This window comes from Lathyrus oleraceus, chromosome 3, assembly GCF_024323335.1.
Source record: "Lathyrus oleraceus cultivar Zhongwan6 chromosome 3, CAAS_Psat_ZW6_1.0, whole genome shotgun sequence".
In the NCBI taxonomy this organism is placed as follows: Eukaryota; Viridiplantae; Streptophyta; class Magnoliopsida; order Fabales; family Fabaceae; genus Lathyrus; species Lathyrus oleraceus.
Window position 1 is genome coordinate 198,370,816 of NC_066581.1, and position 24,674 is coordinate 198,395,489.

A 24,674-nucleotide genomic window follows, 5' to 3' on the forward strand; every position below is an offset into this window, starting at 1 on the left:
GTCATCCACAAATGTTTCTTATTACTCCCGGATAAAGTTATTGTATTTCTATAATATATTTTAATTTATAGTTGTTAGAAATTAAAAAAAATTATTTTTAAAATTTGTTGTTATATTTAAAATTGTTATTTAACTCATTTTTATAAATATTTTTAAATAAAAATATAGTGTTTCCGACTCACATTAACTGTAATTTTTATTTTTTAAGATTTTTTTTTTAATTTAAAGATTGTCTCTTATAAATTTTAAATTAATGGTATAATTGTCTCTATTTAATTAGGAAAAAAATTAAGATTTTTTATCATATTTGGTTTAGCTAAAGTTGTTGTTGGTTTAAGATGGTTTTATTTAAAGGGGTAGTTTGGTATATTGGATAAAAATTATGTTTGTTGTTATATTTGGATCGACTTCATTAATGCAAAACAACATGGAATGTTTAAGATGTTTTTATGAATAAATGACAAATGTTGGAACAAATGTTCCAGTATGTGAGCAATATTTGTCCCTTGTCAGCAGGTCAATATTGTAGTTGTTCTGCATGTTATTTTATGGTTGTTTCAATCAGATTTGTTGTCAATTTGTTACTATCTTTTAACAATACATTTATTTAGATTTGTTTGATTAAATTGGACGTAATCAAATCAATTTAAATAGAGATTTAAATTTGAATCAAATCAAATCTTTTTGGAGGATATTTGAAAAACAAATCTTAACAAGATATCTTACAATTCTGAACGTGATCAAATGCCCATTGGAAAAATCCAAAATTTGCATTGCTCTTTATGGAGACTTAAACCTAACGTTTGAAGTGTGTAAGTATTGAAGATTCCTTATGTTATGGTTTATCTTCTGAGTCTTTGTTTGTGCATCACTCTAGCGCTTTCATTCATATCTTAAAGCATAAAATTTAGTTTGGTTTGGTTTGTTGAGTTGTAATTCAACAGACATCATTCTGATTATGGTAGTGATCACTTGGGTTTAGTGATTAAGAGTAAGTGATATGGATTATCATGTTTAGGGGGAAGTCCTAAATAAAAAGTTACTAGGATTAGGAAAAGACATTGAACAATACGGGGTTGTTGTTCCTATAAGACTAATTGTACTAATTTAAAATAGTATTTTTTTTTCTTGGGTTGGAAGCCCCCATACGTAAGTAAGGTTGCACTGAATTGGGTTAATAATTCTTTGTGTTCTTGTATTGCTTTATGATTTATCATTCTGATTTCTATTGTGTATCAATTATGGTATAAGATGTTGAACACATTGGCTTAAGCGTCTAATCCAACATATGTCCCTGCATAAAACATAAGTTAATTCAAAGTTTCTGGTTTTCTGGTATACAATGTCCCAAACAGCATGTCTAACATATGTACTATGAAGAATTTATCATTTATTAGAAACCAGTTGTACATGTTGTTCCAGATATCGCGTTCTACATATGTCTTCCTGAGAATAGAATTTCAATTGGTATCAGAGCGGGTACCATGTTTTGCCTGGGTGTGCTCCAAGAATCTTTTTATGTTGTCATACCCCAAAATTCACCCTACCCTGATACAACTTTCATCTGATCCATGGTCCTACTGCACATGCATGCTTTCATTATTTCATCATCATAATTTCATTGAACTTTCATAACCAAATACATATTACACGGACTCAAGGCATGGTGTTTACACTCGGGAAAAACTAGGGTTATCCGGTTAAAGTTCTGGAAAAAAATGGACTGTGTAATCGATTACCCTAACCATGGTAATCGATTACCCAGACCAAAAATTGATTTTTTGGCCATTTTGGACTATGTAATCGATTACCCTAATCATGGTGTAGCGGGGTTTTCGTTACCTTTAGGTTTATTGACTAAACCAAAAGTAAACATACAATTCGAGTCGCCACCGCACTTTTATTTGTCCATAGGAAAGGCTAAAAAGCGAACAAAAGTCAAGGTAACAAATTTTATCAAATCAAAAACTAATAAAAATGTCAGAGATCTGGGTAAGGGGGTTGGTTATGAAATGGGAAGGTTTTACGCACCCAAAACATCCTTAGTACTCTAAGGGAACCTCTTTTTGCAAATATGTGTTGTAGGTTGGTATTTGTGAAAAGATTTGTACAAAAAGATTGGGGGATGAGAAGAGAATAGATTATATTTACAAATTTATTGTTTGAATGGATGAACCCATTGCCTACGTACCACCACAAAGGAGGATCAAAACCTCGTAGTTCGGGGTAAAAATCTCAAAGATTGGTGAATTGATTTGATCAAAAGCCTTAAGGTCTTTTGTTATCAAAGGGAGAAAACTCAACCTAAACCAACAATCCACCATGTGAGGAAGGCATCAACATACTAGTGAGGGGTTAACCCTATAATAAGTATGGAAGACTTATAATCCAATCACTAAGGATGAGGTGAGATTTACATCAACCACTATGATAACTCAAACCTATGACTAATGTTTATGAAAAGTTTTAACATAGGTGGCCATTGGAACCACAAAACAAACTTGAAGTGAGTTAGATTTACAAGTTAGGTGTATTTACAAAAATGAAGTCAAAGTTGGATTTAAGATTTGTTCACAATAAGTATTTATGAGAAGATTTTGAAAAGTCAAAGGCATAAGGCCTAGGTTTCTAGTTTGAAACAAAGTCAAAGTTTGCAAGAAAAGATTTTGGCTTGTTTAGAGTGAGGAGAAGAAGAGAAGGGATAGTCCTAAAGCAAACAAAGATGAGAGAGAAAAGATAAACCCTTGGAGTTCCTTTTCTTGAAATCATAGAGATGATTCAAGATGCTCCTTTCTTTTGAACTTAGCAAACACATAAGCAATCAAACAACTGGGGTTCAAGCTCCTAGGATCTCCATTTGGCTTGTCTCTCTTAACTTGGCTACCCATGACAATGGTCCTCTTTACTATCTCAAGATGAAATCTCTATCACACAAGAGCAAACATCAAAAAGTTCACAACACAATAAGGGGAATGGACAAAGAATAAGTTTAGATGAGAAGTCCTTTAAAGTCAACTTTAAAATTTAGCATTCTAAAGGCATGAGGCCTAGTTGCTCTTCAACAAGTTTAGCATTCTAAAGGCATGAGGCCTGGTTGCTCTTGAACTCCTTTAAACATGGGTATGTCCTAATTCTAAGTCATTTCTCCTTTTTGCATTAGGTTCACACAAAACAAAGACAAAACAATCACAAGACAACAATATATTTATATACAATAATGAGCAAAAGACAAATGACATAAACATAAGATATGTGCTCAAGTGAGCAAAATAAAAAGCAATATAAATAAATGAGCAAGAAATAAATGGCATTAAAAGTAAAGGGCAAGAAATTAAATGCTCAAATTAAAGTTAGTAATTAGTGAAGTTATGTTAGTTTGTCATAAGACAATGTAGCGCTATGTTAAGCAATCGTAAGTGTACTAATGTAGTAGTCACACCTATCTGAGGTCGGTCAATAAAACTATAGGTAAATAAACACAAGTTAGAGATCGTGACTAGTAAGCCAAACTCCACAAACTTGTCATGCCAAAACAAAAGGGGAAGGACCTTGTATGGACTTTAGGTTTTTTGCTTGACCAAGAAGCAACCTATCTTGGACACAAAACAACTCACTTAATCTTGGATCAAGTTGAGTTTGGTTTGAATCAAAGAAGGTTAAACCTCTCATTTGTCAAGACCAACCATAAGACATTAACTCATTGGCCAAATGATAAAAAGAATGGGATGAAGATGAAATGGAGGGAAAGATAATTTAAGTATCAAACTCAATTGATCAAATGTGAACCAAGTCATCATCAATCAATGCTAAACAGAAAAGAAATGAAGATTACAAGTCAACAAGTCAATCATAATTTTTTGGCATTTTTTGAATAAAAAAATGCAAAATAAAATAATCAAAATATGGTTAAACCTCAAATTTAATTCAAATCAACTTCAACAAGTCCAATTAAATTCTCATAGGTCTAACATGGTCAAACAAACTTTGACAAATTTTCTCAGCAATTTTAGAAATCAGAAACTATTTAAAAACAATTAAAAACAATAAAAAATAACACAATATGAATTAAAATCTCAAATAAATCTCAAATCAAATAAGAAATTGATGAGACTATTTTTCATTGACTTATCATTATCCATAGGTGTTAGGAAAATATTTTTGGATTTTTCAAATATCATAAAGTAATTAAAAATGAATTAAAACTATTAAAAACCAAATAATTCACAAAAAATATTAAATGAAGTCACAAAAATAATAAAAAATCAAAATATGAAACTAGATTTTTCAAGAAAATTTTTGGAATTGGTCTCATATTTTTGTGACTTCAAATAAATTTTCTATGAATTTTTGAAAATAAAAGGAATTAACTGAAATTAAAAGAAAATAGAAATAATAGAAAAAAGCGCAGCCACCAGATCAAACTCATTAATTGACGTGGCAAGGAGAAATGGCTCAGATGCAAGGGCGCATGGTACGTTGGAGTCAAACGCGTGGCATAATGCATTAAATCAAGTAATCACAATGGATGTTCATGATTATAACATTGATACATGATCCAAGGGCTGGGAAACATACACGTGGGGATGGTGGTGGAAACCACCATCTTCTCCGATGAGATACCAGATTCCGGCCACCACTAGCAGAGAAATTTTTTGCAATGAAAATGAAAAGCAAGGACATCAAAATGAAGCTCAGGTGATGTACATCACCACTGTATCCATGGATCTTCCTCACCCTTCCTATTTTGAGAGAAATGTGAGATGGGAGATCATGGTGTGTCAACTGAAAACGCACGAAATGAAGAATTGAGACCACCACTGGCCTGCCTCAAGTGTGAGGACTTCAGAAAACCACACAAACCAAAGAAAATTACATTGAATTGCAAGATCTAGATCTAAAAAGTTTGAAGTTCTATACCTCTGAAATGGAGCTTCTAAGGCCATAAATTCTTCAAGATCTTGATCTGTCTTTGCTCTGGAGATGTAATGGAGATGATAGGTTAAGGAATTGAGCTTTGAAAATCAACTAATGATGTTGAATTTCAAGCTTGAAAAAGAGAGAAAAATCTGAAAATTCCTTTGGTAATGGTTGGGATTTCAATTCTGCAGCTCTTCAGGTCTCCATCAGGTTGAGAAATGAATGAGATTGAGCTCTTATTTATAGTTGAAGAGGGCTGAGATCATGATTCCCTCGTGTGCATGGTAACTTTGAACTTTGGTGCATGGGCCTGTACAGGCGCATGTGAGGCCCAATGATGGGTATTAAACCAAGCTGAACTCAAATGAAATGGAATTGGATGTGTAATTGAAGTGGAATTGGCTTGCACATCAAGTTTCAACATGAAATGCAAAAATGAACATAAAGAAAAAGCTCTTCGAAACTCACCAATGGAAAGTCCAAAAGAGTAATGAGGGTAATGGTTGGAAAGCCCTTGAAATAAGGAACAAAAGTCATTTTGGGCAAAAAAATCATTTGGCATTTGGAAATTAATGAAAACTGGCTGTGAAAGTTTGGGCATAAAACATGTCTAAGTCACCCTTTGGAAATTTTCACCAAAAGCAAGCCCCTATGTATCCATGATGAAAGCTTCAAATGGAACAACCTCCAACATAAAAGTTGTATATATTTTCAAGATTCTCAATTTAGAATCAAATTTTGCATCATTTGGATTTTTCATGAAAACGTTATGGGCATTTGAAGTTGGGCACTTTTTCAAATTCAATGACTTAGGTACAAGATAACCTATAATGTTTTGTAGTATCACATGTATTTCCTTTATGATTATGAAATTTTTTCCAACATAACATTTTAATTATACATCTTAAAAGTTTCAATTCATTTGGTCTCAACTCAAAATAATAAAAATTAAGGAAGTTAGGTCCTTGGGAAGTTGACCTAAAATTAGGGTTTCAGTCAAAATGACCTATAATGTTTTGAAATGAATGATGACCTTCCAAGTTTCAAATGTATTTTTGATGAACATGAAAGTTGTTCATATGGTTCTTAAGAAATTTGTTTCTCTTGAGGTCATCTTCATTTAACAAACAAATCACAAGTTGTATCTCAGTGGACCTCAGTTTAGTCAGATGACTTGACTGGTCAACTTTTCAAGGCGAAACTTCCAATCTTGATGAATAAATAATTTAGGGGCCTCACATAGGCTCATATATGCATAAAATGATAAATGAAAGAACTTACATTGATGAAATTTGATCAGAGGTTGAGATTGCTTCATGGGCAAGGCACAGTCAAAGCACAGTTGAATTAGGGTTTCCTTGGGAAACAATCTTCAAGCCCTTTGGGTTATCTTGATCAAATTGGAAAATTGAGACACTTGGGATACATATATGGTGATTAGGAACTTTGTGGACCATTTCCATGCTTGTTCTCATCTTCATCTAGCCATTTCATTGAGCTTAGGTATCTCATAGGAGCATTGGAGCACATGATCACTTGAGCTTCAAAACAAAAAGAGTTAGTGACATATTTTTGTGCTTTTGGTTAGTAATCAAATAAGAAAAGCAATAATATACAATACAAGCATGCTTGGTGGTCTCAAACCACTCACACAAGTCCCAACCTTAGGGTCAGGGAGCCAAACATGCTATGATCCTTGAGGCAATGCACTTGTGCAATAACACGATGTCATGAGGGATCTTAGGGTCAAAATTAAGGTCTTACACATGGTAATCGATTACACAGACAAAAAATTGATTTCCAGGCCATTTTGGACTGTGTAATCAATTACCCTAATCATGGTAATCGATTACACCTGCGTGGACAGCAGTAATAGCTCTGTTTTTTACACAGAGTACTTTTTGGGCCACCCCCTTTTCCACATACTTTCCCTATAAATAGAGGTACTATTTCCCCTCATTTTTCATGCTTCATAGCCCCCAAAAGTTCTGTCCAAGTACCATTTACTCTCCTTTCCAAACCTAGGTCAAAACAAAAAATCTTTCTCACTTAGAAAAGTCACCCCACCAACTTTTTGTGTGTCCTTTTTCATATTTTTTCAAAGTTTCTCATTCTCTAACACTCATAACTGAAATTCTAATTATCAGACTTTCAATGTCACACGGGTTGTTATGACATCCAATTCTGCACAAACAAGAATTATGCAGAACTTAAAAGTAAGTGCAGTAAATAACACAAGTAATTGTTTACCCAGTTCAGTCCAACATGACCTACGTCTGGGGGCTACCAAGCCAGGGAGGAAATCCACTATTAGTAGTATTAATTCAGACCTTAAACCAACTGTTTAACCCTATCACTTAATACCTACCCAATGCAATTTCAATCTTACACTAAGATCAGAGTTCCTACTCACTCCCCCTCAATCACCTCAGTGATTACTACCTTTAATAAATATTAAATACAATTATGAAGTCACACTTCAAATAACTCTTGATTGTGCTTAACAGGTTTAATCAAGATACACAGCACTCACGCTTAAAAGCTTAGAGTGACACAACACTTACAACTCAATGAACACCCTATACCAATGCAATCATCTATGTGATAATAGCTTGGCTTACAAGATATGTCTAATACAAGACTCACAAAAATACAGCAATGAAGTATGATGGACACACTAAATCTTCACGCCTAAAATCCCCAGTTCTGAATGAAGGAATGACTTCCTTTTATATTGCAGCACTTGGGCCTTGTACTTGTATTCTCCTGAATTTAAGGTCACGCGAGTTCCCCTAAATTCCACATCTAGGTTACTAACAAATAGGCTATTTGTTAGGTTCATTAAATGTAGCTTGGTTGTTGGTTTCCTGGATTTTCTCTTAGCTGTTGAATCCCTGAAGAATAGCCTGAGAAAAATGTTGAAACAGAAAAACTAAATAACCTACAATATAGCATATGCTGTCAGGAGTGAATGTCACAACATTCAGTTTGACATCCAAATCAAGGACCATATGCTAAGTCTGTTTTTCCTGAAAACAGACTGTACAATTTGCTGTACTGTACAGAATCAATTTGTCCATGCTTCAGTATCAGCGTACATTAATAAATGTCAAAACATCCAATTTGACATTCACACATAGAGACTTACATCAGGTCTGTTATCCTCTTGATGAGCAGACTGATAATAAATACTGAGTTATAGTAGAACACCACCTGTTCTATTCCTCAGTATCTGCTGACAGGGATGAATGTCATAACATCTAGTTTGACATTCAATGAATCCTGTATTAGCTAATCCTGCAGTACACTACTCAGAATGTCATGACATTAGCCAAGACATTAGAGTACAGCTAGATATTCTAACATACAATGCAGTCAAACAAACATCTCCACAGCATGTCATGACATCAGTCAAGACATTAGAATCCAGCTAGTGTTTTACCATACAATGCAGCCAATTAAACATCTACAAACTCCCCCTTTGGCAAATTTTTGGCTAAAACACTTTGGTCTCACAACAGAGTTCATAGCAGCGGAAATCTCACATCTAGCAGGAAATTAACCTAGCTAATACACTCAGAGTGGCAGCACACTCACACACATGGAAGTTAAATAAAAACTTTACATATCAGCACACATACAGAAGTTAAATAAAAACTTCTAATTGCAGCACACACACACACTGAATATCTGTCCTGAATATCTATTTAGCAATAAGCAAAACAATCTGTTGTCCTGGGGTATCACCTGTTACTCCCCCTTTTTGTCAAAAATGTTGCCAAAGCAACACTTTAAAATACAGATCCACATAACATAAACAAAATTACATATAAATGACAGAATTACAGACTTGGTTTTACTTCACAGTTTCACCCAAATCAACACCCACTTGATCTTGCTTCACAACTTTGATCAAGTAGTCACACACTCTTGCTTTACAGTAGGTACCACCATATCAGATGCCATGACTTTGTGTCTGACATCCAGAACCACTCCTGCATGAACATTGTCCTTGAACTCCTGCAGGAGCATAGGCTGCCTCAAGGTAGGATATCTCCTTAACCTCTTGTTGCCACACTTGTTGCAAGTGACATAGCTATGATCTGTTGACCAATCAGAGCACACTTCCAATTGTTTAATAGGCAGAGATATTAAACAATACATCCCAAACATCATTGGTTGCTATAAGTTCTCAGAGAGACATATTCCCAGTTTGCCCCTTAAGTTTTCAAACTGAGTAGCATCCAGAGCCTTTGTAAATATGTCAGCCAGTTGGAGTTCAGTGGCTACATGTTCCAAGGTAATCACTTTGTCTTCCACCAGATCTCTGATGAAGTGATGTCTAATGTCAATATGTTTGGTCCTGCTGTGTTAGATGGGATTCTTGGAAATATTGATGGCACTGAGATTATCACAGAACAATGTCATGACATTTTGAGAGACATTGTACTCAGTGAGCATCTGTTTCATCCAAACCAGTTGGGAACAACTGCTTCCAGCTGCTATGTATTCAGCCTCTGCAGTGGACAGAGATACACAATTCTGCTTCTTGCTGAACCATGATATGAGATTGTTTCCCAAGAAGAAACATCCTCCTGATGTGCTTTTTCTGTCATCAGCACTCCCAGCCCAGTCAGCATCACAGTACCCAGATAGGACAGGCTCAGAACCATGTGAGTACAGCATCCCATAATCACAAGTCCCATTGATGTACTTGAGAATCCTCTTGACTTGATTCAAGTGGCTCACTTTGGGCTCTGCTTGGTATCTAGCACACACTCCAACTGCATAGGAAATGTCAGGTCTACTTGCAGTTAGGTATAGAAGACTACCTATCATGCTTCTATACAAACATTGATCAACACTGGGCCCTCCATCATCTTTGGTTAACTTTAGATGAGTAGGTGCATGAGTTCTCTTGTGCCTAGCATTATCCATACCAAACTTCTTAACTATGTTTTTGGCATACTTGCTTTGGGAGAGAAACATAGAATCCTCCATTTGGTTGACTTGCATTCCAAGAAAATAAGTCAGTTCCCCAACCAAACTCATTTCAAACTCAGATTGCATCTGGTGGACAAAATGTTTTACCATTTGCTCTGACATTCCACCAAACACTATATCATCCACATAGATTTGAGCAATCATGATTTTGCCATCTTCATCCTTCACAAACAAAGTCTTATCTATCCCACCTTTTCTGTATCCATTTGAGGTCAGAAATTCAGTCAACCTTTCATACCAAGCTCTAGGTGTTTGCTTCAACCCATACAAGGCTTTCCTCAACTTGTACACATGTTTAGGTTGGTTAGGATCACAGAACCCTTTCGGTTGTTCCACATAGACTTCTTCATTTAAGTAGCCGTTTAAGAATGCACTCTTCACATCCATTTGGAACAATTTGAACTTCAGAATGCAAGCTACACCTAACAACAATCTGATTGACTCAAGCCTAGCAACGAGTGCAAACGTCTCATCAAAATCAACCCCTTCAACTTGAGTATATCCTTGAGCTACTAGTCTTGCTTTATTCCTAGTAATTACTCCTTTCTCATCAAACTTGTTTTTGTAGATCCACTTGGTACCAATGATGTTAGTTCCTTCAGGTCGTGGAACTAGCTCCCATACTTCATTCCTTTTAAACTGCTCCAGTTCATCTTGCATGGCATTGATCCAATATTCATCAGTCAGGGCTTCTTTCACATTTTTTGGTTCAACCTTGGATACAAAGCAGGAATTTGAACTAATTTCCCTTGATCGGGTAGTCACACCACTATTGGGATCTCCTATGATAAGATCCTTAGGGTGGTCTTTCTGAATTCTGATAGATGGCATTTTGGTGGGTGCATCTACCTCACATTCAGTAGGAGTCTCCTGTACTTCTTCAGACTTGACTGGTATGTTTGTTGTAGTATCAAGGAATGTTCCAACATCTTCTATGACATCGATTCCTTCCTCTTTATCATCCACAATAACATTTATGGATTCCATCAGGACATTGGTCCTGTAGTTGAACACTCTGTACGCTCTGCTGTTAGTTGAGTATCCTAGGAATATACCCTCATCACTTTTGGGATCCATTTTCCTTCTCTGTTCACGATTTGTGAGAATGTAGCATTTACTTCCAAAGATATGAAAGTACTTCACAGTGGGTTTTCTGCCTTTCCATATTTCATACAGAGTGGAGGAGGTTCCTTTTCTCAAGGTGACTCTATTGTGAACATAGCAAGCGGTATTCATCGCTTCAGCCCAAAAGTGCATAGGGAGCTTCTTTGCATGAATCATAGCTCTGGCAGATTCTTGAATAGTTCTATTTTTCCTTTCAACTATCCCATTCTGCTGAGGAGTTATAGGAGAGGAGAACTCATGACTTATTCCTTCAGACGAGCAAAACTCATCAAACTTGGAATTTTTGAACTCCGTACCATGATCATTCCTAATTCGGACAACACAACTGTCCTTTTCCCTTTGAAGTCTGATACACAGGTCTTTGAAGACATCAAATGTATCTGATTTCTCTCTGATGAAGCTTATCCACGTGTATCTGGAATGATCATCAACCACCACATATGCATATCTCTTTCCACCCAGACTTTCAACCTGCATAGGTCCCATTAAGTCCATGTGCAACAGTTCCAGAACTCTGGAAGTTGTAGGATGTCCCAGCTTCGGATGTGACATCTTGGTTTGCTTGCCCACCTGGCATTCTCCACAGACTCTTCTTTCATCAATAAGCAGCTTTGGGATTCCTCTAACTGCTTCTTTGGAAATGATCTTTTTCATTCCCCTTAAGTGTAGATGACCAAGGTGTCTATGCCATAACTTCACCTCCTGATCTTCCTTGGCAGAGGAGCACATTATGGAAAAGTTTGAGAGCTTAGGTTCCCACAGATAACAGTTATCTTTGGATCTGGATCCTCTCATAACTTCTTGATTATCTCCATTTGTCACCACACATAGCTCCTTAGTGAACTGAACATAGTATCCTTGATCACACAGCTGGCTTATGCTGATGAGGTTGGCCGTCAGTCCTTTTACTAACAGTACATTATTCAGTTCTGGGACTCCAGAGCAGTCCAGCTTACCCACACCTTTTATTTTTCCTTTAGCACCATCACCAAAGGTCACATAACTGGTAGTGTGGGGTTGTATATCCACCAATATATTCTCCATACCAGTCATATGTCTTGAGCAGCCATTGTCAAAGTACCAGTCTTCTCTGGTAGATGCCCTTAGAGCTGTGTGAGCTAACCTAGCATACCATTGTCGCTTCTTGATGGGGACATAGTGTCTATATGTCTTATGCTTAGGTCTGGCATGAGGGGCTTGGTTAGGGTAACCATGAAGCCTGTAGCAGAAGGCTTTTATATGGCCAAGCCTACCACAGTGGTGACATCTCCATTTCTGGAATTTCCTCTTCTGATGATTATTCATCCTGGTTCCCTGATGTTGAGACATTAGGTGTGACCTCCGCTTGAATTTCTGAACTTTAGCCTTTGGGCGTTTGAGTTCAGCTGAGGATTTTTTCACAAAGCCTAAACCAGATATGGTTCCAAACTTCTGTCCAACCTTTAGGATCTCTTCCAAGGTGTCAGTTCCTTTATTCAACATTCTGATGGATTTAGTCATTTGATCCAGCTTGGAGGTCAGCAAGGTTATCTCACCATTTAGACCCTCTATGACTGTCAGATGCTTCTGTCTCTCATCTTCCAGCTCCTTGATGAGCTTCTTCTGCTTTTCTCCATGTACACGCCCTTCTGCACTGGTGACACATAGCTTCTTATAAGCTGCAGCAAGTTCATCAAAGGTCAGTTCATCTGCACTTGAGTCATCATCAGTGGCACAAACACCCGTTAGTGCAGTGACATGTTTAGCAGATTCTCCTTCAGATTCACTTTCAGAATCTCCCTCATACCATGTGACAGCTAGCCCCTTCTTTTGCATCTTGAGGTAAGTAGGGCATTCAGCTCTAATGTGTCCATAGCCTTCACATCCATGACATTGGATTCCCTTGCCTTGGTTGAACTTTTCTTCAGAAGTTGATCTTTTCCTGATGTCAGACGAGATGTTCTTGACATTTGGTCTACCTCTTTGATCAATCTTCTTCACGAACTTGTTGAACTGTCTCCCAAGCATGGCTATGGCTTCTGATATGCTTTAATCACCTCCAGTATATCCTGCTTCTGACTCCTCTTCAGTATTTGATACAAAAGCTACGCTTTTGTTCTTCTTTTCAACATTCTCACACATGCCCATTTCAAAGGTTTGGAGAGAACCAATGAGCTCATCCACCTTCATGATGCAGATATCTTGAGCCTCTTCTATTGTAGTGACCTTCATGGCAAATCTCTTAGGTAATGACCTGAGAATCTTTCTTACAAGTTTCTCTTCAGCCATTTTCTCACCTAAGCCACCAGAGGTGTTTGCAATCTCAAGAATATTCATGTGAAAGTCATGAATAGTCTCATCCTCTTTCATCCTCAGATTTTCAAACTTGGTGGTCAGCATCTGAAGTTTGGACATTTTCACCTTGGAGGTACCTTCATGAGTTATCTTGAGGGTATCCCAAACTTCCTTAGCCAGCTCACAGTGGTGTACCAGTCTGAAGATGTTCTTACTGATTCCATTGAACAATGCATTCAAGGCCTTAGAATTTCCAAGGGCTAATGCCTCTTGCTCCTTGTCCCACTCTTCTTCAGGAATCTGCACACTGACTCCATCTTCACCTGTCTTCGTTGGATGTTCCCATCCTTTGTTGACAACTCTCCAGACTTTGCTATCTAGAGACCTTAAGAAGGCTATCATACGAGGCTTCCAGTCATCATAGTTAGAACCATCTAGCATGGGTGGTCTATTTGAGTGTCCTATATCCTTGTCCATGGTACTAGAAAGTAACTTCCCTAGATCTCACCCAGAAATTAACAGGCAGGGTGCCTGCTCTGATACCAATTGAAATTCTAGTTATCAGACTTTCGATGTCACACGGGTTGTTATGACATCCAATTCTGCACAGACAAGAATTATGCAGAACTTAAAAGTAAGTGCAGTAAATAACACAAGTAATTGTTTACCCAGTTCAGTCCAACATGACCTACGTCTGGGGGCTACCAAGCCAGGGAGGAAATCCACTATTAGTAGTATTAATTCAGACCTTAAACCAACTGTTTAACCCTATCACTTAATACCTACTCAATGCAATTTCAATCTTACACTAAGATCAGAGTTCCTACTCACTCCCCCTCAATCACCTCAGTGATTACTACCTTTAATAAATATTAAAGACAATTATGAAGTCACACTTTAAACAACTCTTGATTGTGCTTAACAGGTTTAATCAAGATACACAGCACTCACGCTTAAAAGCTTAGAGTAACACAACACTTACAACTCAATGAACACCCTATACCAATGCAATCATCTATGTGATAATAGCTTGGCTTACAAGATATGTCTAATACAAGACTCACAAAAATACAACAGTGAAGTATGATGGACACACTAAATCTTCACGCCTAAAACCCCCAGTTCTGAATGAAGGAATGACTTCCTTTTATATTGCAGCACTTGGGCCTTGTACTTGTATTCTCCTGAATTTAAGGTCACGCGAGTTCCCCTAAATTCCACATCTAGGTTACTAACAAATAGGCTATTTGTTAGGTTCATTAAATGTAGCTTGGTTGTTGGTTTCCTGGATTTTCTCTTAGCTGTTGAATCCCTGAAGAATAGCCTGAGAAAAATGTTGAAACAGAAAAACTAAACAACCTACAATATAGCATATGCTGTCAGGAGTGAATGTCACAACATTCAGTTTGACATCCAAATCAAGGACCATATGCTAAGTCTGTTTTTCCTGAAAACAGACTGTACAATTTGCTGTACTGTACAGAATCAATCTGTCCATGCTTCAGTATCAACGTACATTAATAAATGTCAAAACATCCAATTTGACATTCACACATAGAGACTTACATCAGGTTTGTTATCCTCTTGATGAGCAGACTGATAATAAATACTGAGTTATAGTAGAACACCACCTGTTCTATTCCTCAGTATCTGCTGACAGGGATGAATGTCATAACATCCAGTTTGACATTCAATGAATCCTGTATTAGCTTATCCTGCAGTACACTACTCAGAATGTCATGACATCAGCCAAGACATCAGAGTACAGCTGAATATTCTAACATACAATGCAGTCAAACAAACATCTCCACAGCATGTCATGACATCAGTCAAGACATTAGAATCCAGCTAGTGTTTTACCATACAATGCAGCCAATTAAACATCTACAATAACTCATCTCTTTCACTATACTTCCACCATAAACACTTTCATCCCAAACCCCTTGATCTATATCCAAGCTCAACACCATTTCAACCTACCCTTTTTCAACATTTTTTGGGTAATGATTTTAGCTTAAACTTTGTTAACTTTTTGGTTCTTTTTTTGTGTTAAAAATGGTTGTTTGTTCTTGGTTGATCTTTTGAAAGGGTTTTAGACTCAAGCTTGTAAAAAATGATTAACTTTGGTTTCCACTTTTTTTCTGTTGGGATTTCTTGCTCTTGCTACTTTTATCCACCATCTTTAATCAAACTTTGTATTTTGTTTCATTTGCTATTTATTATTGACTTGTTTTCACATTTATTTGGTTGATGAGATCTATTAGATCATGACCATGGTTGTTTAGAGTTGATAAAACCTTCAATGTTTCAAACCTATTAATGATTGATCAATAGATCCTTCATGATACTTTGAGGCATTGATAGGTTGCCTCTATTTCAACCATATTTGGGTCATTTGATACATAGATGAAACCATTTTATTTACATTAACTTGCTATTCTATTTGCTTATTGTTATTCTACTAACCACTAACCACTAACTACTAACTCCTAACATTTACATTATTTCACTTTACTTCCTTGCAATTTATTTTATTGTTCACTTTATTTCAAGTACTTTATGTTTATGTTCATTGTTATCTAACCATATCATTTACATTATGCTAATTTATTTACTCTCTTACTATCTTGCTAAATAAAAAAGGAGTAAAAAACAAAAATAAAAAGAACAAATCATAATATTGATAGATGGACTTAAGGTTGCATAACTTTCTTTGTTACAAATCTATTGTTAGTTGAATTTTCAATCATCTTCAATACTTTGCATCAATGATAAGCTATCCCTTAATGTGTCATATTTTGAGTCTTTTTTACCTAAGAAAAATAGTCCTCAAGATGTTCATTTTGTACATATTACTAACCACTAATTATACTTCACTAACTTTTTTTATCATTAACCTTTGATTGCGATGTTGTTACCATTAACTTGTGATTTATTTTGTGTCATTTACACTCACTAACCATTATTATTGTGATATTGTCATTCTTTATCTTGTGATTTACTTTTATGTCATTACCTTGTAATTTACATTCAAGTACTCATTATCATCATCATTGTACAAACTCATCATGCATGTTTATTTACTTGTTATTTATTTTATTGTCATCATACATTAAAAATAACAAAAACATGATAAAATGGTAATACCACAAATATTCACTCTACTCTTAATCAACTTGGACTTAGAGGATTTCATCTTAGGACCTTTACTTGGAAGCCTTCCTTCACTCTTTGTGATACTTTGTAAACACTTGGATTTTCATCCGTAACTTACGTGCATGTTGTAAGAATGGTATCATGGCACCACCTTAGGGGGACATGTTTGTAAGACCATTATCCTTTGTTTAGCTTAGGTCACTTTTGCACACAAAAGGCTTTCTCTTGGGCTACCTTACAATGAGACCCTTTAATTTATTATTGGTTACTTTGCATTCATGTTGCATAAGCCAAATTTCATAATCAAAATAAAACAAACCCTTGATTCAACGTCAAGTGGCATTTTCATAATCAAATTCAAAACACTTAATAATTACGATTGTTATTGTGCGCCACGAGCCTTAAGTGGTGGAGAATGAGTGAGAATGGAGCATTCCTACCCTTACTCTGATTATTTTGGACGCAAGACGCTTGGCTTGTTGTCTAGAATAATCACCTCCACCCATAGACTTTAGTACAATATAATCACAAACATTCTTTCATAAAACCCTTATTCAAGGTAAAAACAAGACAACTCATCAAATTCATTTTTGTGCCTTAGGGCATCATCCCGAAAACCCTTATTCAAGGTAAAATCAACCAACACACAAAAATTTTCTACTCTGAACTATGGAGCTCTGATTCCTCATCCCCAAATGAGTGATACGTAGGCACAAGGGCCCCAATCCTTGGAGAGCATTATAATAACAAAAACACCCCCTTCTTTTCACACATTCTTTTCAAAATAAAACAATAATAGATAAATCCCATGTATGTAAAACAATCCAAATGGTTCCCATGGAGTACCATGGACGTAAGGGGTGCTAATACCTTCCCCTTACGTAACCGACTTCCGAACCTAAATCTCGGTTGCGAGACCGATTCCTTATTCTCTTTTAGCGCTTCCTGTGCGCGTCTCTTTTCCGAGGGTTTTATCGACTATTTCCCCTCTCCTCTCCGAATGAGGTAAACTAAATAAAATTCGGTGGCGACTCTTCTGACTTTGCCTCTCTTTGACATATCTTTAGTCCCGATTTCGTTATCGTGAAATTCCGGTAGCGACAGCTGGCGACTCTGCTGGGGAGACGAAATTCCCTAAGCAAGTCTAGCCTAGTTTGGGTTGTTTCTCTTTTACGTACGTGGAGATTTTATCTATTATCTATTTTTTCTGTATATATTGCTTTTGTTGCTAACCTATACATATTTTCTTTGTTTGCCTGTTGGTCCGAAACTTTGGTTCTGTGACGAAGAATTTTTGGAAGCAATAATGATTGCAAAGTAAAAAACCTTGTGTGAAAGACTCTCCACCCGAGTTTGAGAGCTTACTTTAGATAGGAGAGGTTGAGTAGTATTGATCCGCGAGGTGCCTTCCTCGTTAGGGTCGTACGAGAACCTCACTTAGTGGTAGATTCTCTTAAGGGGATTGATGACCGTCGTGCTTTCGGCGTAAGCATCTTTTCTTTTACTAGAGTCAATGACCCTAAGACCCATTTTAGAACCTTTAAAACTATGGCTAGCCTAGACCGATGGTCGGGTAGCATAGGCCACTGAGGTGTCTTCCTCGTAAGGGTCGATAGGAAGATCTCACTTAGAGTAGATGACTTTGATGGAGTAGTCGCCTGACAAGTAAATTGACATAAGCGGCTGATAGTCAAGGAAGTCCATGACTCTAGGGGCAGTGTCTTACACCTAATTTTCCAAAAGCCTTAGATCACACAAAGCGAGAACCTTGGTTTACTAAGTAATCATTATTAACACCATGCTTCGTCACGATGGTCCAAAACCATGAACCCATTCCTAAAATCCTGTGGAAATAATAAACCAGTCATTCATTCATACATATATTCATTCATCATCAAAATAATAAGCAAAGCTCTTGAAATTTTTGTTTGTTCAGACGCAAAATTACAAGACTATTTTCCGACACAATCATGGATACTTCAACAAGGAAAAGCATTTCTAGTTTCCGCTTCAAGAGTTCCGACATCAGGTCATTAAAGGTCCTCTGTTCAAAGGTCTTAGCTCTCAAAGACAACAAGTTTAGAGCCAATTTTGGGAACATCGTAGATCTTCTAACCGAGAAGGTTGACTATAGTGTTATCACTACAATGTCCTAATACTATGACGTCCCTTTAAGATGTTTCACTTTCCCCGACTTCCAAATCTCTCCAACCTTGGAAGACCTCGAGAAACTCCTCAATCGACCAATCAAAGAATATAACCCTTTCCCGAAATTGGAAGAAGGCTTCTGTTTGACCAAGCTCTCACTCACCTTGGGTATCGACGCCAACAAGCTAATGGATAATTGGGGCATTAAAGGATCCATCAAAGGTTTAACCCAAAAGTTCCTAGAAGCCCATGCTTGAGAAATTATTAAAAAAGGAAGACCCGACTTTTGTAGTGCAACCTTTGCACTTTTGATTCATGGAATTGTCCTCTTCCCAAATCTGGACAAGTTCGTGGATCAATTAGCAGTTGAAGTATTTTTAACAAAGAATCTGGTGCCTTTTTTACTTGCCTATTTCTATCATACCTTCCATACAAGGCATGAGAAGAAGGGAAGTACTTTTCTTTGTTGCGCTCCTATGCTACATCTTTGGATAAGGGCCCGCATGCCTCAAAGTGGACCCTTCATCGAAAACAAACTTACATGGCCGCAAAGGTTCACATCTCTCTCTGCCAACTCAATTCTATGGTACAAGAGGGAATGAGATACAAAGGATGTCATCACAAGATGTGGAGAGTTATCTAACGTACCCTTAATAGGAACACAAGGTTGCATCAACTACAACCCTGCTATACTCAAGAGACAACTAAGGTACGCCATGAAGAGTCCCCCCGAGGAAAGAGATTTCATTCCATTTGTCATCAATACCGTGGATCCGCTTGATTCAAACGTGAAAAGAGTGAGAAAAGCTTGGACAAGCTTAGTCCGTATTGACCATGAATGGGGTAAGAAAAACATCCTAGCCAAGGAACCCTACTATGTGTGGGTAAAAGAGAGGGCTAGGGTGGTTAAGATGTCGTTTCTGTTTGATCCTTCTTCATTCCCATTGATGCCCGAGCCCGAGCCTATCCTACAAGAGGACATGGACAAACTTACCAGCCAAATCAAAGAGCCCGAGTTGGAAAACACTCAACTACGAGTGCAACTCAATCGTGCCAAAGAACGTAACCACGTCTTGAAGGATAAGGGTAAGCAAGTCTTTGAAAAATTTGAAGATAGCAAGAAAAGGCTCCGATTAGCCGAGGGACAAAGAGTTTGGGTTGGTGGAGCTTTACAAGGAGCTAATTCTGAGCTAGACTTCCGTAATAAGGAGTTGGATCGAGCATCCCGAATCATCAAGGACCTTGAAAATACTGTCGAGAGGTCTAATGCCATGAAGAAAGAAGCGAGGGAAGATTACGAGGCCCAGATTCTTGAACTAAGGACCACTCTAAAAGAGTATAAGGATTTTCTAGCCAAGGAGCAACTAGAGAAAGAAAAGATTCACTGAAGCTTCATGCGTGAGCAGTTCAACCTTGGACGAGCTTGCGAGCAAATCAAGAACTTGAAGAAGGGAATATATGACCAAGCCTATGTAGAATTGCAAAACAACTGAAAACATTGGAAGGAGCGTTGCCATGGATTCGAAGCTGCCATTGTTCAAAGGGACGAAATCATCCATAATCTCCAAGCCCTTTACGAAGAATGAAGGGACAAGTACACCAACATGACGGTATTAACCAACTATGCCCTTCAAGACTTTCCCGACAAATTGAAGGAGGCAGATCTGATCATGTGCCCAGATAATACCCCCAAAGAGGTCTACCACTTCGTCAAGTTCTACAAAAGAACAATGGCCGAACTCATCACCGACATTGAGGCTGTAACAACCCAATTTTTAGTATTTATTTATTATACTATTATTACTTATGTGGAGTGTTAATTAATTATTTAGTTGATAGGAGATATCATGAATAATTGAATTAATTAACTTGGTGGATATATGGTGTTAGTTTAATTTATTTGAATTAAATAGAGATATTTAAATATTAGGTCTTATTGGGCCTATTAATTAAATTAGAAGTATAATGACTTAAGCCCAAATAGAATACTAATATAAATAGTAAGAGGTGAGGAGAGTGAGAATTAGGATTCATTTGATCATTGAAGGCAATAGAGAAAGAGGAGAGGAAAAGTAAAGAGAAGAGTTAGGGTTTCCAGAAGATTGAAGAGGTAAGGGGGGAATCCTTATTATTATGGGTTAGTATGATTGGGTCAATGGGTAGAAATATGTTTAAGTTGAATTTCCTAAAACCTAACAATTTTGATGAGTATGCTCGATTGTGGTGATTGATTGTGTTAAAACTGCAAATTAACGTTATATATTTAGAGTACTGTGTGAGTTATAATTTTCTGAACGTGTGACTTTTTACAGAATCGAAATCGGAGGTCCGGAAGTTCTCCAACGATGAAAAACGCAGAAAATTCTGCATTCTGCTTTGTGTTAACGCAGGAATAGCATTCTGTTTTTCCGTTAACCGGTTAACCAAAGGCGTTAACCGGTTAACACTGTTGAAAATCTGTTAGAAATTTGTATTTTGTCTTGCGTTAACAGGTTAACACTGTTGAAATTCTGTTAAATTTGTATTCTGTCTTGCGTTAACCGGTTAACACTGTTGAAAATTGCCAGGAAGTGCGTTCTGTGTAGCGTTAACCGATTAACCATATGCGTTAACCGGTTAACACTGTTTGAAAAGTGAAAAATTGAGATTTAAATGATGTATTCGTTTGGAATGAAATCTAAGTGTGCGTATTTGATAATTAGCCTATATTTGTGAATGATATACTGTTATGAATGTGTATATGTACCATTGGTGGATTGTGATTGATATATTATTATGAATGTGTTTATGTACCATTGGTGGATTGTGAATGATATATTGTTATGAATGTGTATATGTACCATTGCTGGATTGTGAATGATATATATTGTTATAAATGTGTATATGTACCATTGGTGTATGATTCATAGAGTTGAATTATGGTGATATGTGGAATGTTAAGATGGTAGAGATGATCTTAATTGCATATGTATTGGTATTTATACATTCATTCATGGCATGGTCGGCTTCATTGTGGAAGCGGTGAAACTGTGGGTTCACATGGTATTAGACGTTGGTCCTTAATTGGAAATAAGCGTAGTAGACGTTGATCCTTAATTGGAAATAGGCGTGGTAAATAGACGTTGATTCTTAATTGGAAATAGGCGTAGCATACGTTGATCCTTAATTGGAAATAGGCGTGGTAAATAGATGTTGATCCTTAATTGGAAATAGGCGTGGTAAATAGACGTTGATCCTTAATTGGAAATAGGCGTAGCAGACGTTGATCCTTAATTGGAAATAGACGTGGTGGCTTGGATTCTAGATACGGAATCGGAAAGCGGTGAAACGTTGGGTTCACATTATGGTACCACATGCATAGAGTCACATGTCATGCATTGAGTCACACTAGAGTTATGTGATAATTGAATGTTTGCATTGATGTGATTGTGATGTGTGTATGAGATATGGTAATTGAATTGATGATGTTTGGATACATAACTTGACTGAATATGTGATTATGTGATAATTGTAGTTATGTGTATATTTGAGAATATAATATTGGATTTGAATATTATACTCCTTCAGTTTTTATGTGTGCTTGAAACATGCGAAATAAATGTTGGTTAATATTATTTACATGGTTATATGAAGTGTGATGAATTCCTTTAATTGTTGATTTAATCATTATGCTTGATTAATACTTCTTCATAATGATTTGAATTCTCACCCTTTCTGTTTGAATGTTACCTTTACATGGGTATCGCGCAGATACTCAGGAGTAGTATCGCTGAAGTAAGTGGACGGTAGCTCACTCGAGATTAGCTGGAGAGCTGCGGTACTTCGTTTAGAGACTAAGTAGTGAGTCAATGCTCTGGTCATGTAACACTGGGTAGATTGGTAGTATGGAACTCATATCTAATTTGGATACGTTTTATGTTATTAATTGTGAACATGTTTAATTAAAGAGATTATTGAGAGATGATCATGGTATGGGACATGAATCATTTGATGAAATGCATGGATATTCGTTATTTTCCGCTGCGAACGCATATGCTTGAATATTCATGATAATTGAAATGTGTTATTTTAAATGACCAGGTGTATTGTATATTGATGATGAATGATGTTGGTTTTTGAAAGCTCTTAGTTTTTTAAAACGTCGATGTGACGCCCTTTTGTTTATATGCGTGCTTATTTACTCTGATTATATTCTAAGTATTTTGGGGTAGAAAAAGGGGTGTTACAGAGGCTCTCCGCAAGTATCAAGGGGTCACTTTTAGGGTGGATATCTAGTTGGTTTATTTGCTTCCATTACTTGTATTTTGCAACTTCTATGTATTGCTGTCTATTTTCCCTTCAAAGGATGAATGAAAGTTGGGATTTTTTCTCTATTGTGTTTTCCTTTATTCGTGATTATGAACGTGAATCGTCAAGTAGTTTTTGCAATGAATAAACATGAATAACTAAAAAGAGTTTTGCTTTAACACAAAAAATTCATGCATCATATGCATCTTTCGAAACACAAAAACATAAAAAAAAACTCATCCATCCACCCCTTTTTCCTTCCAGAACCACTCTCCAAAGCTAATTTTTCGGTACGATACACGAGGACATCGACAAGCTGTCATGGAGCAACTTCAAGAGAACCAAGTTGTCCTTCAGGAAGAAGTATCCCAAATAGGGTCCCAAATGCGGCAGTTGATGGAGACTATTCAAGCAGTCGCAAGAGGTCAAGAGGTTATGGCAAAAATGCAAGAAGAAATGAACCAACGTGCCAGTACTACCAATCCTCATACCTCTCCAGCGGTCGAGACTCCGACTCCAGTTCCTCAAGTTGATCCCCCAATTAACATTAATGCATCCGGCGGTGTTCCAAACGACAATCATCGTCCTCATATTTTTGAGACAGACGACCAACTCGATGCATTCTTCAGCCCAAGGGATGCTTCTCAGGATGACGCCTTCGGTTCAGCAACCAACAAGGTGGAGAGGAAGGTAAAGGCTATCGAGGAAAAGCTCAAGGCAATGGGAAGCATTGATGTTTTGGGCCTTGATGCGGCAGAAATGTGCTTGGTACCTGGGGTCATCATTCTGGCCAAGTTCAAAGTTCCGGACTTTGAAAAATATAAGGGAACTAGCGACCCTAGGACACACATTAGGGCATACTGCCGAAAGATGGCTGCCTATTCCAGCGATGATCGACTTTAATGCATTTTTTCCAGGATTCCCTCAATGGGGCATCTTTGGATTGGTACATGCAACTTGAGGGCAACCATATCCACACTTGGAGGGAAATGGCCGAGGCATTCCTCAAGCACTATCAGTACAACACTGATATGGCACCTAATCGCACGTAGTTGCAAAATCTGATTCAGAGGTCTGAGGAGTCCTTCAAAGAGTATGCCCAGCGGTGGAGGGAATTAGCTGATAGGGTACAACCCCCATTGCTAGAAAGAGAACTGGTAGACATGTTTATGGGAAACCTGCAAGGTCCATACCTTGATAGAATAGTAGGGAGCACCTCTTCGGGCTTTTCTGACCTGGTCTTAGCCGGTGAAAGGATAGAAAATATGATTAAGATGGGAAAGATCCAGAACTCTGCCAGTACTTCTGGTGCATCGAAGAAACCTTTTGTTCCCTACGGTAAAAAAACGAGAAGGCGAGACCAATGCTGCCTCCATCATTCGAACAAGAAATCCCACTTATCCACAAGTAGCTGCCATAGCTCCTGTCCAACCAAGTCAACAACAACCATTTGCAATTCCTGTTCAAACTCAACAACAACAACGGTATCAACAACAACCGCAACATCAGCAACCACAATATCAACAACAACAACAAAGGATGCGAAGGCGCGAGAGAAGATTTGACACAGTTCTCATGCCTTATAGCCACATTTTACCATATTTATTGAGGGGATCACTTGTACAACTAAGGGAGTTAGGACCCCCACCAGCGGTTCCTCCTCCCGGTTATGATGCAAATGCCCGCTGTGAATTTCATCCTTTCTTTCATACCAATAAAAGCGTGGGCCTTAAATCATGCAGATCATCCTCGACAACCACCAA